Source organism: Nerophis ophidion, linkage group LG08, assembly GCF_033978795.1.
Source record: "Nerophis ophidion isolate RoL-2023_Sa linkage group LG08, RoL_Noph_v1.0, whole genome shotgun sequence".
NCBI lineage: Eukaryota > Metazoa > Chordata > Actinopteri > Syngnathiformes > Syngnathidae > Nerophis > Nerophis ophidion.
The window spans coordinates 62,976,069-62,989,279 of NC_084618.1; the positions used below are offsets into that span (position 1 = coordinate 62,976,069).

Genomic DNA, 13,211 nt, shown 5'->3' on the forward strand with positions numbered 1-13,211 from the left:
GGAACCTTTTTGGCTGAGAGAGCCATGAAAGCCAAATATTTTAAAATGTATTTCCGTGAGAACCATATAATATTTTTTTAACAATGAATACAACTAAATGCATGCATTTTTAATTAATAACAATATTTTTAGAGTACAATAAGTCTCTTAATATTTTAAATAACATTGGTATTCTGCAGCTAACCAATAATAAACAAAATACTTCTTACCAATAATGGGACTTCTTGAACAGGTGCGGTAGATAATGGATGGATGGATTAAAATGCATGAGAATGTTTTATATTTTGAACGTTATTTTTAACACTGTGATTACCAGCGGAATTATTAATTACTTTTCGTGTTAAGCAATGTCAGCTAAGATTTATCTGAGAGCTAGATGCAGTCATCAAATGAGCCACATCTGGCTCTAGAGCCATAGGTTCCCTACCCGTGGATAGAGCAATTGGTGGGCCCGTCAGACCATCCCTTGCACTGCTAGACTATACATGGCAGAGCAAGGGCAGTAACATACTTTATTTGCATTTACTGCTATTGTGATAAAAACACAGAAAAACTGTAAAGACGCCCCGTATGCAAAAGGTGCCACCATTATTACTTAATAGTGCTTTACATTTTCAATTTGGATTGTGTGGGAAATTTGGAGCCGTAAGGCTGAATAATGTTCTAAATAAGTGTTAATGGCTATGAAAAGATGTGACTTGTTTGTTGGGATGGAAGACTTTAAAGAAAGTGGGCAGTCTTTCAAAGACCTTTGTAAGCATTCAGCCACTATCAATTTTTATTAAGTACTTGGTATTCTGGGATTCTTGTGTGAATTCCATTTAAACACACATTTAATCACAAGATGGCCTTTGAGCGGTAAATGGCTTTAATACCAGCGTAAAATTCATCTCAAAATGTGTGTGTTTGAATTAAATATCTAGTTGGTGGGCAGAGGTGCGGACCTCACACACACGCAAACACACACACACACACACACACACACACGCAAACACACGCACACACACACACACACACACACACACCTGCATCTGGAGGAAACGTGTGGCTAACACATGCATGCAGGCCAAGCGGGATGCGGGGAGTACTGTACAGGCAGGATGAAGCATGCGCATGTTCGGTCCTGGTCCGTCTTCTCTCCGTCAGAGACATCTGAGGTGTCACGCTGACGAACGACAGGTATTTTAACACTTTAACAGGCGCGCCGAAAGGTGAGCGCCCACGCAATTTGTCAGTAGAACAGAAATAACAACAAAAGACCACTTTGACTTTACTCTCACCTCCTAAAGGAGAATGTGCAATTTGTGTAGTCGCACACCTCATTCACAATTTATGGAATATAAATTGGTTGATGCATTCAGAGACAACTATAGGCCATGTTTGATGATTTTGTAACATATAGCACATTTATGACACCATGAACAAAAAATTAAACACATCATAAGTAGCAAATCTGGTCTATTTTAGAGGGATACGTCTTGCTTTTACATCCACCATAATTGTATTAATAACTGTGTGCTTGACTGAATCAATTTTCACAAAAATATTCAAAGATCTAAGAATAAAAAAACAATTAGGTTTTGGTGCAGATACAAACAAAGGTGTGGACACTGGCTTCTAAATGTGAGATTTAGCATTATTCTAGTTTTTTGTGTATAATAATGCTTAAATATTCCTGACAACAATTCAGGCATATAGTTTGTGTGCAGTTAAATATGATTCTGATTTTTAAAATAACAACAGTTGTTGTGCAGTCTGAATTGCTAAAAATGTAGCTAATGGGATTCATCTATTCCGTTCCGTTTATAAAGCCCCCTAAAAAAACATCCAAAACTGTCAAAACATGCATACTAACTATTAGCAGCATTGTTATTGTAAGAGCTAATGACAAGGAACTATTTTTTAGTAACACGCCACCATAATCACAGATGTAAAGAAACTATTTTAGCTCTTGACATACTGAACTACTGCGATGCCTCTGAAGTGGTCAACGTTTCTGCTAGTTTATAAATTATGTCTTGCATCTGTAAAGTAGAAGATTGTGGCCATAAGGCGAGAAGTTGGTCAACTTTGAAATTAAAAGACCCAAAGATATCGCTAGGAAAACACAAACATATGCTTATTTGCTCCGAGCATTTGTTTACCTTTCTTTGTTGTTGTCGTTTTTATCCAGTTTGATTTTATTGTTTTGATTTTGTACCGTGTCATTGAGTGCCCAGAAAGGCGCCTTATAAGTAAAATGTATTATTATTATTATTATTATTATTATTTTTATTATTATTATCATTATTATTACCTGAGAAGTGAGGATTGTGATGAAGTGATTTAAACGGGAGTTTTGATCTGAAAGACATAAACATCCCATCAGCTGGCATCCCAGTGAGAGCAGACAGTGTACAGTAAGTGATTGATTTATTATGTTTGCAGTTTGTATTTCTTGTTTAGCACTTAGCACTACGGCTGCATGATGATTAAGAGTTTTACTGGAGCATTATCTTCTTAGCACCTAGCTTCTAAAACTGTAGCGCATCCTCTGTATATTCAGGCTAAAAAAGATAAGGTTCTGGATCATCATTTTCCCCTAAGTAGTTTGCCTTCATGAAGTCTGCCATGATTAGTAATAGTAGTAGTAGTAGTACCAATAGTAGTTGTTGTTGTTAAAAGAAATAGCAAATATTGTGACGCATTCCGTGAAATCAATAAAGCCCAAAAAAATGTTGCAGACATTCTCCAAATTTTTTATTTGCTTGTAAAGTATTATTTGGTCTTAAAAATTGTAAATATGTCCTAACGCATCTACCCGTTCATTAAGGGCATTTGTGAACCGTTGAGAGGGATTTATAGCTGTAATTTTTGTGGGTAAATGAGACACAATGAAAAATCATCATCACACATCAACATCTCTGTTACGTAATGCTACGTCGGCTAGTGATCTGCGTATTGATACTGAAATAACCAAACCGCCGATACCAGATCTTATGCTAAAAATATAGATTCCCAAATCAAACTATCAATACTTTTGATACTTTAGTTAGTTGAGATAAATAACATCCGTCAAGCCAAGTGCGACATTATATGCTCTTTCGAGTTGCAGCATTAAAAAACATCCTCGCTAGGACGACTAATCGCTTAGTATTAACAGAAACACAGTGTAAAGTAACTAAATCATTGTCTAAATGAAACACAATTGGTGGGAACTCCTTTTTGTTCCGCCTAAGTACGTAATGCAGCGCCACACTGTGCTGTGCTCAGTCATTTAGTCCGTCATTTATTTAAGAAAATTACTGGCAATTAAAATAAGTCTCTCAGTATAATTAAACAGCAAGGGTATGTATCCTTTTATCGTAGACTATTTAGAGACACAAACACTATCTTTTGTTTTGCCCAGTGATTTTATATTGTTTAAGATGATTCCACAAAAGCATCAACATTTGAAATACACTACTTTTAAAATTTTACCAAACACATTAGGTATAGGTACACAAACTATAGCAATCGGATCGGAATCCTCGATACCAGCCTGAATTTCACTCTGTATCGGATCGGAAAGAAAATCAGGGGTATCACACATCACTGTCATCGGTATTGCAAATGAAACTCTGTTAATAATTGGCTGGATAAATAAAGGTTTTATATATATATATATATATATATATATATATATAAACAAATACATGTGAACTAGCAAAGTGAGTGTGTTGTTAAATGTTGATTGTTGAAGTAGACGGGAACGGGAAGTAGACAGGAACGAGAACGATTGATATATCGTTACACGTTCACAGTCAATGAAGTATATTTGTAATCTTAATCATATGTGCCTACATGGGCTTCACAAGCCACAACGGCACCCCCTTTGATTGGGAAAAATTACCATGATTGGCGACAATGTGCATAATCCACAGGAATTAGAATTTGTCTGAATTGGCGCAATCGCGACATCGCAAGTTCTTGGAAGAATAGAAAAGGTATGTATTTTTAGTTCCTATATTTGGAGTGTAAATGGAAATAGGTTTTAGGTTGAGCAGAAAACACCACAAAATATGCTCCAGAAAAATTTGTCAGAGAGTGAGGAAGGCCTGCAAGCATATTATGTTCTCTGAGGGGAGGCTCACCGTGCCACACTTTGAAAACCACTGATTACTAAGGTTGAATTTGTTCAACTCATGAAACAATAAAAAACACGAGTCAAGAAGGTGAACGATAGCTACAGGCATTACAAATTAAATAAAAGACTCGGGGAAAGAGTGTGTATTTTCATGACTTTGCCATGTTGAACTGTTGGAGGAGCCAAAGTAGAAAAACATATTGGAAATGTTGACTTTACTTGTTCACGTGAAGGGAGCCAAGTTATTCAAAGGAGTTGAAAATTATCTGCTTATGTTACAGCCTTCTCTGTCCCAGTGCAACCACCTTTTCTTGTGGGTTCATAAATACCTCACACAGTCACGCACAAACACACACACACGCACGCACGCACACGCACACACGCACACACACACACACACACAACAGGATGACCAAAATCTGCAGATTGGTGCTTTGGATTAGCTTGTACACATCATGTGGCTCGCTCCTGCCTCTACCTTCTCTTGCTGGTGTTATTGATGGACGCACAATGCAATTAAATGATGATGATTAATTAGCAAAGGTCCACGCTGATGGGGTTGATTCATGAGACATTCTGAGAGTTTTCTTCTTACTTGCGGATTGGCTCCAGGGGTTAGTGGTGAGAAGTAGGTCAAGTGGCTGACACTGTTTCAGGGGGCAATAGGGACATACTTTAAGTCTATTGAAGCAGTTAAGATAAGAAAGCTTGGACGGGACTCTCACTTTCAGGTGCCGACGGGCTTAATAGTAGAGACTGTGTGAGCTTTGAGGAGGTGAAGTTCACTTTGGGGGGTTGATATCACCCCGGGAGAGCTAAAGGTCTCCTATCATGCAGAATAGACATTTTCAACTGTGTTATAACAGTTAAGAGAGCTTCAGGGTTTCTCTCAAATCGCCATATACCTGTGGCGGTGGGGGCGCAGCTAGGGGTGTGGTCAATATGATGTCATATAATTTGTATAATCTGCAATGATGCATATATTTTCATTATAAAGGCTAAAACAATGTTACACATGCATTTAAAAACCAATCTGTGTTAATTAGTATTAACAAATATTTTTTTATACTGTTTTGCTCAATGTTTTTAATGTTGCTGCTTATTGTGCAATGTACTTTGTTATATGTTTCAAGTTTCGACTTCTCCAATCCTTTTAGTGACTTTTCCTTTAGTATAAACGACTATCAACAAATTTCATATTTTTGTTGGTGTTATTGAAAACTTGTGTTTAGAGACTCTTTACATCAGCCACTCGATGTCCACAACAAACAGCGAGCCTGAAGTCACACTTGCTTCACTTTCTCTCCTTAAAAGAGCACCAGTTGTCCTGTTGATATTTGCACATTGCAGATTTTGTATATCGCTGTCCACGGGCATATCTTAAATATATTACCCTACTCAGTGGCCGAGTATATAGAGTGTCCGCCCTAAGATCGGTAGGTTGTGAGTTCAAACCCTGGCCTAATAATACCAAAGACTATAAAAATGGGACCTATTACCTCCCTGCTTGGCACTCAGCATCAAGGGTTGGAATTGGGGGTTAAATCCCCAAAAATGATTTCCGGATGCGGCCACCGCTGCTGCCCACTGCTCCCCTCACCTCCCAGGGGGGGTCAAGGAGATGGGTCAAATGCAGAGGACAACTTTCACCACACTTAGTGTGTGTCTGTGTGTGACAATCATTGGTACTTTAACTTAACTTATTAAAAGGATGTGCTACCTCTGTTCCAAACAATCGCATGCATATTGCTTACATCGTTACAATATCCTGTTTCAGCAGTGTGTTCAGTGGTTCAAGTCTTTTTACGGTGGTCAAATTTTCGGTGGTCAAATTTTCGGTGCATCACTAGTCAATAGTGCGGAAATAATAGGGTAAATATATCCATTCATACAATATATTCATTGGAATTGTTTTCAAGGGAAAAAACATATATATTTTTAAGGTGTGGTGGCTTTTATTTTGCAGTGGCAGGGCGCCACAATCAATTACATGTAGGGGAAACCCTGAGCTGGTTTATGACTGTCCTTCCTTATGGACATCATACCACCTCAGCTGATGGACCTGCACCATGTATAGCGATGCCATTTCACAGAAAACAGCTTGGAAAAAAAAATACAAAATGAAAAAAAAAAAAAAAATCAGGTTTCAGTACACATCTTAAAGAAATTATTATTATTCCAACTATTTGTGTGAGCTGTGAGCTTTCTTAAGCTAATTTAGCAAGATGTTGTTGTTAAAATGTGAGTCAACACTGTAGCTTCGACAAACCTAGGCTAGTGTTGCATTTGTGTCCTCCTGTCCCACTATTTATTTTTTGTTTAAGTACACACCTCAATATTTCCATTAGAGATGAGCCAATTGAAAAGCCTTAAATCAGTATCAGATGATTTTTCTGAAAAAGTATGTGATCACCATAGCCAATTAATGCATTTTTTGCCGATCACAAACACAAATCCTATTATTTTTTCTGTCCCTAGGCTAACAAGAAGCTAGCGGCTGTAGCAATGTGTCTCCATACACAATGTGAAGCCGCTCCTCTAAGCTAACAATAATCACCTGCTATACGACAAATAAACTGCAATTCGTTGTCTTAAGTAGCATTATCACTGGAGGACAAGGCAAAACATAATGTACACACAGAGGAAGAGAATAAGGATCAAGTTTACATATTGTATTGATATTGTTAAACTGACAATAGCACTCACCATGAATACATTAAAAAATATAGAGTTATTACACGTGATTGGTGTCATTTTTGGTATCTGAATCGGCAGCATAAAACCCTGATCAGAAAAATCCCCAGTTACCTTGTTGTGATATATGACAAGAGAGTTTGACAAGTTAGAGCGTACATGTAAATATGGATAAAGTGCACAATAGCGCCACTTGGACCCACACGTTTTGTCAAAAAAAGGTGTGGACAAATACAACTTATTAGCATTAAAACTGCAGACACACCAAAAGTGTTTAAAAACACTTTTAAACAGTCTAAATTCCAAGGCCACATTTTGGACAACATTGATGGACTGACTACGCAGTCAGTCAATATTGATTGATAGAATAAAGCAACACTGAAAATAATACTTGTGGTCCTTTTTTTAATGCGCAATAGACATTAAATTACTCAGTAATGTAAACTCCAGTGTGACTGTCCAAAGAAAGCACAGGTATGTTCCCAATCTATACAAATTAAGTGTCAACAAAACAAAAAAAGCAATAGTTTTACGGGTACCATGTTAATGACAAGCAATTGTGTCATTAAAGCTTCAATAAAGTACGTTTTACACTTTTACACTTTATCCCTCCATCTCTGTGGTATTCCTAAAAGCACACTTTTCGGCTGATTAATCCAGCAGCTGCCCTGCACAGGATCAATAATAATACAACCTTGGGTGTCTTACTTTAAATTGTCTTCCTAGAATTTAATTCCTGCAGACACGTGTTCAGGTGGCGAGAGTGTGAGCTGGAAAAATATTGGAAGTGACACACGCATGTTGAAGGAATACTGCAGCCGAGAGGTGCACTGCTTGCTTTGGCATGCACACTTTGGCTCAAGAGTGGCTCCTAAAAAGCTTGCGCCTCCTCTGCAGAGAAATACTTTCTTGTGTGTCTTTTAACTAGTGAGAGTGACACCTGTCTGTGGGATGTGAGCGCACGGATCCTACAAAGCTGAGTCTATAATAATAAAATAATTACAGTCATTTGCTTTATTTCTCAGTAATGACAGGTTGAAGTAATCTGTCATTGCACACATGCAAGTATCCAAATATAATACAACTTACCCTGCAAGGACCCTTATTTGTGACAAACCAATTAGGCTTTAAGATGTCCTACGCGTCCTTAAATGTCTCTTTCCCTTAAAGGCAAGCAACAAAGTCCACCTCTCTCTCTCTCATGCTTGCCTCTACCCAACTGAGATGTGAGCAGTCGTCCATATGTTGTAAAGCGAGAGCAGGGTAGGCAACTCCCTATTCAAATCAAACACACATTTCCCCAGCCATGTGTGCGGGAGAGGAGGGGGTGAGAGGTGTGCGTCTGTGTGCGTGTGTGCGCGCACAGATGAGGGCTGAGAATATTCAAATTACACTACATGTGTTTAGTCCTTGTTTAACTTGATTACACACTAATTACAGTGTTGCCAAGGAGTCACCATCAAACCAAAACACTCACATAAAAACGACCAATTGTGTCAATGTCCTGTTTTCCCACCACAAACACCAAAACTGTTCCCACCATTCTTTCTTTTTTAACACACACACATACCTCCGCATGATTAGTGTGCTTCCCTGTGAACAAGGTTTAAATTTTAAAATTAAATGTAAATTATATTGTTGCTGTAGTGTGAGAAGAGCATACAATAATATAAATAAATATATGTGGATTGTGATTCAAAATATCATACATCTAATTAAATCTACAGCATTAAGACTGTACACTAACTGTTAACTCAAATGAATACCAATACTGTTGTTTAACACTTGTTTGTTCACTTGTTTTTTTTTGTCCATGGCCTGAGCTTATGGAATTATTTTTATGTGTAATGTTTTGTGATTTATGTATTATTTTGTATCATTACCTGTTGAATGTTTATCATATTAACCTGTCGTATAGGACAACGGATGAAAATTTGCTATTTTGCTAATTCGGCATATTTGACATTGTTGCTCTTTGTTGATAAATATGCATTGTCTTAATTCCAATAACTACATTAATAAATAAATAATCAATTCATTCATTCATACTGTATTTTATATGATTAGAATATGTTCCAAACACTCACAATTATGAACAAAAAAAACTATAGCATCTACCACGATTTAAGCAGAGCCTGTTCAGGGCATAAACACATAGGTCCACGACCTGAAAAGAAAAATTATTAACAAACTTAACTGTGGTCCTCTTCCACCTGCACATACACAATCAGAAATCGTCGCGTTTACAGACCGTCGGAAATCACAAACCTCCAAACTGCCAGTTTCTAAAACATATTTCTTAGAGAACAATCAAAGTTTTACAAGCAAGAAAACAATGTGAAATAAATATTGAAGACTCTTGTTGGCAAACATGGCAAGAACAAGACAGTTTTCAAAAAAATGGGGCATTTTTTTTAATTTCTTGCCAAAATCAAATTATGCAAAAAATTGCCCATACGAAACCTGGCTGTATTTGTACTTTTTATTTGTTCACTTTTTGTTTTATTCAATGTATTATGTATTTTATCTATAAGTGAAAATTTATTATTCAGCATGTTAATATAATCGGACTAATAACATGTTAAAGATTATTTTTTGTTTTATTTATTACTTGCATCATCTGGCGGTGGTTTGGCTTCTAGCGGGAAGATGTTGAACAGACAACCGTAATATGTAAAGTATTCGGCAAAAGCGTTGCCATAAAAAGTCACGGCACTACTAATCTGTAGCATCATTTGAAAAGTCACCCGCTAGAGAGTAAGTAGTACTTGAAACTCTGCATGTCAACATCTGCGGCCGGTGCCACACCAACAAAATGCCCAAACAATCAGCACTGACCCAATTGAGCCTGATGTCTTCAATTTCCACATCAACAATGTATGAAAAAAATAGTCAACAACAGAAGGAGATAACGTCCGCAGTAACCTACCACATAGCGAAGGACATACACTATTTGATTTCCTATTATGCAGCTAATTTTTATGTGACACTTATTGTCTTGTGTGACATCATGCACAAAAGTGCACTTTATTTGTTTTAAACTATGGTAGTGGTGTTCTGTACAAGAAGTGTACTTTAATCTAGTGTTGTTTTGATATGTCATCTTAGTGACATCATGCACAAAAGTGCACTCATAGCTTGTTTTAAAATGTCTCTGACAATCTTGCACTTTCTGTTTTGAAATGACATGAATGTTTGTGCCACTGCTTAATAAATACAGTTTTGGAAAATTGACTTAGTTGTGATTTCCCTCTCTGCATGAAAGTTTAAAATTAGCAAATATTAATGCAGTATGAACAAGAATGTTTTAATGTAGACACATAGAATCATCATATTGGTGTGATTATTTGCACCAAGTGTTCATTCAAGACAAAGGCAAAATATTGAGATATATATCATGTATCGTGACATGGCCAAAAAAATATTGAGATATTTATTAGTAAAAGACAATATTGCTCAGCCCTACTTGTATATGTTTGCCTGTACTGTATCATTTATTTTACAGTAAATATGTGTTTCTATTATTATTAGAATTATCGTTATCATTAAAAGGATGATGTGGATGGATGAGAACATCCGCATGAACATATAAGCATGACATCATATAATCTGTTTATAGTAAGAACAACAACAAGAATGTTTATAGTTGTTTATTGTTAACATTATTACTATTTCATTCATCAATGTATTCTTTTTAATATTGGATACATTTTGTTATTCTTGCATGTCCTGTTTGTGAAAGTTTTTGTATTATTTAATCGAATAATTAGTTTCATTCAAACAATTTGATTTTTTTAATGGAAAATTGTCCAATATAGTTAAAGGCCTTCTGAAATTAGATTTTCTTATTTAATTGGGGATAGCAGGTCCATTCTATATGTCATACTTGATCATTTCGCGATATTGCCATATTTTTGCTGAAAGGATTTAGTAGAGAACATCTACGATAAAGTTCGCAACTTTTGGTGCTGATAAAAAAGCCTCGCCTTTACCGGAAGTAGCAGACGATGACGTCACAAGGGTGAGGGCTCCTCACGTCCTCACATTGTTTTTAGTGGGAGCCTCCAGCAGGAAAAGCTATTCGGACCGAGAAAACGACAATTTCCCCATTAATTTGAGCGAGGATAAAAGATTTGTGGATGATGATATTGATAGCGAAGGACTAGAAAAAGAAAAATAATAATAAAATAAAATAAAAAGCGACGACTACGGGCGGCGGCAGTGTGAGCGTTTCAGATGTAATTAGACACATTTACTGGGATAATTCTGCAAGACCCCTTATCTGCTTATTGTTTTCATAGTGTTTTAGTGAGATTGTAAAGACAGACCTCGAGGTCGGATGGCTGCGGTGAACACGCAGTGTCTCAGAGAGAAGCTAAGCTCACAGCTGCCTTTTAAACAGCTACTGCAAGAGGACGAATAATCCAATGATGTCTCCGGTAAGATATATATCACAATTTTCCCATCCAAAAATATGCTGGTTGACGTAGCGAAACATGTTCGCTTGACCGCTCTGTGTTAAAAACAAAGAAACACCGGCTGTGTCTCGGTGCTAAAGGCAGCTGCAATAAACCGCTTTCCACCAACACCATTGTTCTTTATAGTCTCCATTATTAATTGAACAAATTGCAAAAGATTCAGCAACACAGATGTCCAAATTACTGTGTAATTATGCGATGAAAAGAGACGACTTTTAGCCGTAACTGGTGCTGAGCTAATATTTCCTGACAGTCCGTGACGTCACGCGCACGCGTCATCATTCCGCGACATTTTCAACAAGAAACTCCGCAGGAAATTTAAAATTGCAATTTAGTCAACTAAACCGGCCGTATTGGCATGTGTTGCAATGTTAATATTTCATCATTGATATATAAACTATCAGACTGCGTGGTCGGTAGTAGTGCGTTTCAGTAGGCCTTTAACAATCAACATGAACATGTGCAAAAAGTCACAGTAAAGTACAAAAAGCCCTTTAAAAAAGGTGCATTACAGTGCATTATCTTCATCAAAAATCCTTTTAAGCTGATCAACATTCCACTTGAATCCAGTGTACCATTCTCTTAAGGAAACAGGGCTCTTATTATTATTCAACTCAGTCATTTCAAACCAGCCAACACAACTCAGCTTCATAATACAGGGCTAGACGAAGGTGCGCATGCGCAAAAACAAACGCCGCTGAAGCCAATCAGCTGCTGCTAATTAGCAAACAGGAAGAACACTCCCCGCTGACACGTCAATCAAAATCCAAATCATTTGACACATATTTTAGTCCGGATATGTCTCACATGGCCTTCAAATGCTAGTAATATTCATTAAATATGTCTTTCAATATCTTATGAGTCAGGTTTCAAAGCACAGAAGCATGTAAAATTAGCAGAAGAAACTCACATGAGATGGAAGCTTCTCCTTCACTTGTCACACTTTGGAGCTCAGTGGTCGTTTTGGTCCGAAATTTGAGACCTCTTTTATGGAAATCCCATACACAAACGACGAAAACGTCTGTAGTTGTAGGCCTGCTGCAAAGAAAGCGCCTATATTAATATTTGTATTAATTGGCTTCATTTTTGTTAACTTGTACAAAGTCAAAAAGATACTTACCTTCTTCTTCGGCAATTGTTTTTAGCAGGGAATGGGCGTCCTCTGCTGGCCAAACACCTCATAGCGCCTACTCGTGGCTTCAATTGGGCTAACTCATTAATGTTTATTTGTAAACCTTTTTTAAATAAATAAAAATGAATGCCATTATTAATATATTTTTTTCATTTTTCGTTTTGCTATAATAAAATGTCAAAACTAAACATTGTTTAACATCTCTTATTGACAACAGACAATTAAATAAATACACATGTGATTTAAAGGCCTACTGAAATTAGATTTTATTTAAACGGGGATAGCAGGTCCATTCTATGTGTCATATTTGATCATTTTGCGATATTGCCATATTTTTGCTGAAAGGATTTAGTAGAGAACATTGACGATGAAGTTTGCAACTTTTGGTCGCTAATAAAAAAGCCTTGCCTGCACCGGAAGTAGCAGACGATACATCCTCACATTGTTTATAATGTGAGCCACCAGCAGTAAGAGCACTTCGGACCGAGAAAGCGACGATTTCCCCATTAATTTGAGCGAGGATGAAAGATTTGTGGATGAGGAAAGTTAGAGTGAAGCTCTAAAAAAAAAAAAAAAAAAGGCGACGGCTCCAGACGGCGGCAGTGGGACCATTTCAGATGTAATTAGACACATTTAACAGGATAATTCTGGAAAATCCCTTATCTGCTTATTGTGTTAATAGTATTTTAGTGAGATTATAAAGTCATACCTGAAAGTCGGGTGGCTGTTAGACACATTTACTAGGATAATTCTGGAAAATCCCTTATCTGCTTATTGTGTTAATAGTATTTTAGTGAAATTA

At 36.9% G+C, this 13,211-nt stretch overlaps 1 protein-coding gene across 4 annotated transcripts in view; it reads right to left on the minus strand.

Annotated features, from left to right (window-relative positions):
• ntn2 (netrin 2) overlaps window positions 1–12,495 on the minus strand; it is an 89,669-nt gene extending 77,174 nt beyond the window's left edge. For 2 of the 4 annotated variants that reach the window (XM_061909320.1, XM_061909317.1), the window contains exon 1: window positions 7,889–8,037. The gene's annotated coding sequence lies outside the window, so the exon portion shown is untranslated. Of the gene's footprint in view, window positions 1–7,888; window positions 8,038–12,187; window positions 12,316–12,397 lie in introns of those variants that run through there. The other 2 variants (XM_061909319.1, XM_061909318.1) reach the window with 2 other exon arrangements.
• Window positions 12,496–13,211: the final 716 nt, after the last annotated feature.